This window comes from Myodes glareolus, chromosome 6 (assembly GCF_982192425.1).
Source record: "Myodes glareolus chromosome 6, mMyoGla1.1, whole genome shotgun sequence".
NCBI lineage: Eukaryota > Metazoa > Chordata > Mammalia > Rodentia > Cricetidae > Myodes > Myodes glareolus.
Genome location: NC_142031.1, coordinates 78,051,029 through 78,057,522, shown reverse-complemented (window position 1 = coordinate 78,057,522; position 6,494 = coordinate 78,051,029). Strand labels below are relative to the sequence as shown.

The following is a 6,494-nucleotide window of genomic DNA, read 5'->3' as shown; positions in this document are numbered from 1 at the left end:
GTGAAAGGTGATGTTTCTCTGATTTCCCTCTCAGTTTCTTTATCCTTTGTGTATAGGAGTGCTACTGAATTTTTTGAGTTGATCTTGTTTGGTTGGGAGATTTTTGATGGCAGCTTCTATCTCCTCACGGTTTATAGGTCTATTTAAATTGTTCATCTGGTTTTGATTTCATTTTGGGAGGTGGTATTGATCTAAAAATTTGTCCATTTCTTTTACATTTTCCAGTTTTTTGGAGTACATATTTTTGTAGTAGGACCTAGTGATTCTCTGAATTTCCTCAGTGTCCATTCGTATGCCCCCTTTTTATTTCTGATTTTGTTAGTTTGGATATTCTCTCTCTATCTTTTGATTAGTTTGGATAAGGGTTTGTCAATCTTGTTGATTTTCTCAAAGAACCAGCTCTTTGTTTCATTGAGTCTTTAGATTGTTTTCTGTGTTTCTACTTTGTTGATTTCAGCCCTCAACTTGATTATTTCCTGTCTTGTTCACCTTTTGGGTGAGTCTGCTTCTTTTTTTTTTCTAGAGATTTCAGGCATGCTTTTAGGCCATTGATGTGAGCTTTCTTCTTCTTTTTTTTTTTAATGTGGCACTTAGTGCTATCAACTTTCCTCTTAGCACTGCTTTCATTGTGTCCCATAGGTTTGAATATGTTGTGCCTTCATTCTCATTGAATTCAAGGAAGATTTTAGTTTCTTTCTTTATTTCTTCCTTGACCCAGGAGTGGTTCAGTAGTTGACTGTTCAGTTTCCATGAGTTTGTAGTATTTCTGCAAGTAGTATTTTTGTTGAATTCTATCTTTACTCCATGATGATCTGATAAGACACAATGGATTATTCATTTTTTTTTTTTGGTTATCTGTGGGTGTTTGCATTGTTACCGAGAATGTGATCAATTTTAGAGAAGGTTCCATGAGATGCTGAAAAGAAAGTATATTCTTTTTCGTTTGGGTGGAATGTTCTATAGATGTCTGGTAAGTCCATTTGATTCATTACATATGTTTGTTACCTTCTCTATTAAATTTCTGACTGTTTGACCTATTCATTGTAAAGATAGGAGTGTTGAAGTCTCCTACCATTAATGTGTGGGGTTTGATGAGCAATTCAAGTTTCATTACTTGAAAAGAGACTTAAAAGTTTCTTTTACATATGTGGTTGCTCTTGAGTTAGGGGCATAGGTATTCAGGATTGAGACTTCATCTTGTTGAATTGTTCCTGTTATGAGTATAAAATATCCTTTTCCATCTCTTCTGATTGATTTTTGTTTGAAATCAGTTTTGTTAGATATTAGTATAGCCACACCTGCTTGTTTTTTAGGTCCATTTGAGTGGAAAAAATCTTTTCCCAACCCTTTATTCTGAGTAAATGTCTGTCTTTGTGGTTGAGGTGTGTTCCTGTAAGCAGCAGAATGTTCGATCCTGCTTCGCATCCGTTCTCTTAACCTGTGTCTTTTTATAGGTGAAGTGAGTCCATTGATATTAAGCGAAACTAATGACCAGTGGTTGTTAGCTCCAGTTAACTTTTGGTAGCAGTGTTTGTGTGTTTCCCTCTTTTGGCTTATGATGGTGGGGGGTTATCAGATGCCTATATTATTGTGGGTGTAATTACCTTCCTTGATTTGTGGCTTTCCTTCTAGTACTTTCTGTAAGGTTGGGTTTGTAGATACATATTGTTTAAAGCTGTTTTTGTCATTGAATGTCTTATTTTCTCCATCAACGGTGAATGAAAGCTTTGCCGGGTATGGGTGTCTGGGCTTGCATCCATGGTCTCTTACTGTTTGCAGCACATCTATCCAGGACCTTTTGGCTTTCATGGTTTCCATTGAGAAGTCATGTTTAATTCTAATAGGTTTTCCTTTATATGTTACTTGACCTTTTTCTTTTGCAGCTCTTATTATTCTTTCTTTGTTCTGTATGTTTTGTGTTTTGCTTATTATGTGATGAAGAGTTTTTTATCCAGTTTATTGGGTGTTCTGTAAGCTTATTGTACTTTCATAGGCATATCCTTCTTTATGGAAATATTTTCATCTATAATTTTGTTGAATATGTTTTCTGTGCCTTACTGGAACTTTAACACGGCAGAAGGTAGGGAGAGTCTCCACATCTACCATCAGGCTTTGTTAGGGGGTATAAAAGCAGCAGCAGCAGCCCTGCTAATATGGCCGAAGTTTATGATGTAAGGCAGGGAAAGGATGAAAGCCCGGGTATGTACCTGAAAAGGTTGATAGGGGCTTTCAAACAATACTCCCCCTAAGACCTGGAGTTTGGGAAAGCACAGCAGGCTATCATCTTAGCCTATGTCAACCAAGTAGCACCAGATATTAAGAGAAAATTACAGTCATTGGAAAGACTAGGAGAAAGAAGCATAAGAGACAGTAGCAGTTGCAGAAAAGGTTTACAATAAGAGAGAAACAGAGGACCAGAAAGAAGAGAGAAGGTAAAGAGAACATCAAGAAAGGAAGGGAAAGAGAGACAAAAGGCAAGCAAGGAACCTAACCAAAATATTGGATAGGCGTCGAGTTCAGATGGAAAAGTAATACTTGCCGCTGAGGCAGGAGGACAGAGTGAGGTCAACTATTTTGAACTAAGTTAGAAAAGAATCAATGTAAGTACTACAAGGAAGAAGGACAATGGGCCAGAAAGTACCCCAAAATAAGAAACAAAAGAGAAGCATCAAGATTGGAAAGGAAGCCAGCTCCTATCCTTGCTGCCTTGGAAGAAGACAGTGACTAAGGTACATGGGGCTTGTTCCTCTCCACGAGCATAGGGTAACCCTAAGAGTAGAGGGTAAGCCTGTTCAATTCATGGTAGATACAGGGGCTGAAAGTTCAGTACTTTTGACACTCGAGGGCCCCCTGCCTAGAAAACAGACCTGGGTGCAAGGTGCGATGGGCACCAAACCCTATAAATGGACTACCCGAAGAACAGTGAACTTGGGAGTGGGACGAGTAACCCATTCATTCTTAGTCATTTCTGAATATCCATATCCCTTGCTAGGATTTGACTTCCTCACCAAAATGAGAGTACAGATCCATTTTACTGATGCAGACACACACTTCAAACACCTAAATGGAAAAGCCGAAGGAGTGTTCTTAACTATGCCTTTGGAGGAGGAGTACCACCTTCACAAACAGAAATCTACCCCCAAATCAGATATGGCTCAGAGAATTTCCAACAATCTGCGCAGAGAGAGTGGGAATGGGGCTGGCCAGACATTGGCCTCCAATATTTGTGGAACTAATGTCTAATGCAGATCCTGTGAAAGTTCAGCAGTACCCTGCGGGGGGCCATCCTGTCCCGCAGGAATGAACGCCACCAAAAACGAGAATTCCTTCTCTGGTCACATCTTTATTTGGAGCATTCCCTTGAGGAAAATTGGGGGAAGGGAAGATAGAGCAGGGACAAGAGAAAGCTTAGAGAGAGAGCGTTGGGCCCCGAGGCAGCTGCTTTTAAACGGTGGAGCAGCTTGAACGCTGTCCTGATTGGTTAATGCCATTCTGCTGGTCTGAGCATGTGCAAGCAAGGGTGCAGGCAGGGGTGCTCAGCCCCACATGGCTACCTCCAAACTGCAGGACCACCTGTGCCTCCAGGTGGCTCCCAACATCTCCCCCTAATTATTGTCTTTAAGAGCAATAAGGCAAAACTATTCTTCAATCTGGTCCCCACCTCACTTGGGCTAGCAGGTAGCACACCAATCAAAGACATACAGCACTTCCACCTAGACACAGCATGCCAAGAATATCTCTGCTCCCACCCATTCCTAAGGAAGGAAAAGGCAAAGTAGAGTCAGTCAGAAAATTGTTAAGAGATAAGAGGTTGCACAGGGTGTTGCTCAAGTCGATGGTGTGAAACAGCTGCTCTTGGCACTGCCCAGAAGGTCATCTCTGCTGCTTCCGCACGAATCTTCCACAGCAGGACACTCAGCATCCACTGGGTCATCTCTCTTCTTTATTTCTCCTGTCAGTCTTGCTGGCATCCAGATGTATGTCAGCATTCCTAGAAAAACATAAACAAAACTCTCCTCCCAAATTAACATTTAAGAGTACTAAAAACTCTCAGTGTAAACATTCAGCACAATCAGTACTGGAAGTAGGCTGGTTTTGAACTTAGAGATCTGCAGGTCTCTGTATCAAAAAGCAAATCTTGTTTGCCTGTACCAGCAAAATTTTGAATTAAAAATTAAGTGTAAAGAATGCAAGAGAAATCCTTTCTCTGGGGGAAGCTGTCACTGGTAGTAGTCCCCCTCTATTGTTTAAAAACCAAAGCAGTTGTCACTGGGAATTGAACTCAGGACCTTTGGAAGAGCAGTCAGTGCTCTTAACCTCTGAGCCATCTCTCCAGCTCCTCTATTCAGATGAAAAAACCTCTAGGTAGCATTGTTTATTTCACCCGTTGCCAGGGGCAATAGGTAATGATAACCAGGTTGACGCGCCTTTATTATGATAATTAGGACCAGTTCTTTGAGGGAGACAGTTCTTTGAGGAAGAATGGACGTCGGCAATCATCGATCTGGCTACTTCCTGCTGACGAAGGGACGTTGTTTGGGGGATAAATGTTTTTATCTGACTGAATTTTTGGCGACAAATGTTTTTATCTGACTAAATTCTCGGCGACCTTGGCTGAGGGCGGCGGCAGCAGCGGCCGGGCGGCGGCTGCCACAGCTCCGCCTCTGAAGCCCATTATGGCGCGATCCGCATGGCCCAAAGGCATGGCTCCGCCCCGCATGGCCCAAAGGCATGGCTCCGCCCCGGGCCGTGCGCGGGCTCGCCGGTTATCCCGTAACTGCGAACTGTAACTCAGCCTCACCTCAGGCATTGAATTCGCACTGCCGGCCGCGAGTCTTTTCCAAGCTCCGGCGAGGGGGGGCATCCGCCCACCCGTGGAGGGGCTTCTCCTCTGCCTGCGCGCGGAGCCCCGTTCTCTGGGAACTCATCTCCGCCCGCCCATGTTGCTATGGAAACACAGTTTTTCCGCAGAGCCGATTTAGCTCCTCTCTGCCTTCTATGGCGCCGCTGCTCACCATGCAGCTTCCGCCTCAGTCAGGCGAGTCCGCTCAGGTGCTGAAAAAGTCCTCCAAAAACCATAGCCCCGCCAGAAGGCCGGGACATATAGCCTCTGATGTCACACGGACTTTAGCCCGCCCGTCGCTATGGCGACCTGGCTGTTCGTAGGCCTCCAGCAAACTCCCCGCCAGCAACTGGTTGCGTCTCCCTCCTGAGTAGCTGGGATCACAGGTGTGCACCACCGTGCCTGGCCCACTTCCGTGTTTTTAATCAGGCATTACCGCTCAAAGGGGGGCCGGCTGCCGCCAGCTCTCTCAGCACGATCAAGCAGCTTGTCTTTCTCAGTCAAAAATTAAAGTTTTTTGTACGTGAGAGCCAGAGACTGAGCTCTCTTATCAAAATTAGGCGAAAATCACCTCCAAAAGCTCTGTGGCTCTTTAAGAATAAGGAAGGCAGTGATCAAGCTCGCCTCCCTACGAGACTGTTGCCTCCAGTCTCTAACAGCGAGTACGCAGGTGGACGGAAAGGGAGCGGAAGCCGCGGTCTCCCGTACCCCATCGTCCTCAATGTCCCGCCTTAGTTACCTCGTCTTTTTGCTGCTGTTTACATTCCTCCTGCACTGAACTTAAGGGATTTTTCTTCCCCGTTGCTTTCTGTACCTTCTTTCAGATACCTTAACTTTGATTTTTTTTTTTGTATTTTCTTTTCTTTTTAGGCCTATCCTTTGAAATTCTTTTCCCTCCCCTTTCTGGAGGAATTCAACCGACGTCACTCACCGCTCCACGTGTTCAGAGTTCTGAAATTCAAGGCTCTCTGTGCTGGTGTCTGATTTCAGCTTTTTTTTCCCCGGGCTTTTCCTTCTCAAAGTCCCCCGGTGTAGTTGTCAGGGTCCCTCAGCGTCCCGGGATTTCGAGCACCAGTTGCGGGGGGCCATCCTGTCCCGCAGGAATGAACGCCACCAAAAACGAGAATTCCTTCTCTGGTCACATCTTTATTTGGAGCATTCCCTTGAGGAAAATTGGGGGAAGGGAAGATAGAGCAGGGACAAGAGAAAGCTTAGAGAGAGAGCGTTGGGCCCCGAGGCAGCTGCTTTTAAATGGTGGAGCAGCTTGAACGCTGTCCTGATTGGTTAATGCCATTCTGCTGGTCTGAGCATGTGCAAGCAAGGGTGCAGGCAGGGGTGCTCAGCCCCACATGGCTACCTCCAAACTGCAGGACCACCTGTGCCTCCAGGTGACTCCCAACAGTACCCCAAGACTCTGGAAGACAAAAAGGGAATTACTCCCCACAGAAGATGGTGTCTATGGGTGGGGATCTTGTGGTCCATTCAGTCCACATGTGACATGCCCCTCCTGTCAGTTAAGAAACCACACACTAATGATTATCGACCTGTTTGAGACTTCAGAGAAGTCAACAAAAGATCCATCCCACTATATCTAACCCTTATACCTTGCTGAGTATGCTCCCACCAGAAAAAGGGTGGTATACAGTTCTTG

The 6,494-nt window shown here is 44.8% G+C and overlaps 1 pseudogene; it reads right to left on the bottom strand.

The window, feature by feature from the left end:
• Positions 1-4,781: 4,781 nt before the first annotated feature.
• LOC148121862 (Nuclear RNase P) lies at positions 4,782-4,990 on the bottom strand (annotated as a pseudogene).
• Positions 4,991-6,494: the final 1,504 nt, after the last annotated feature.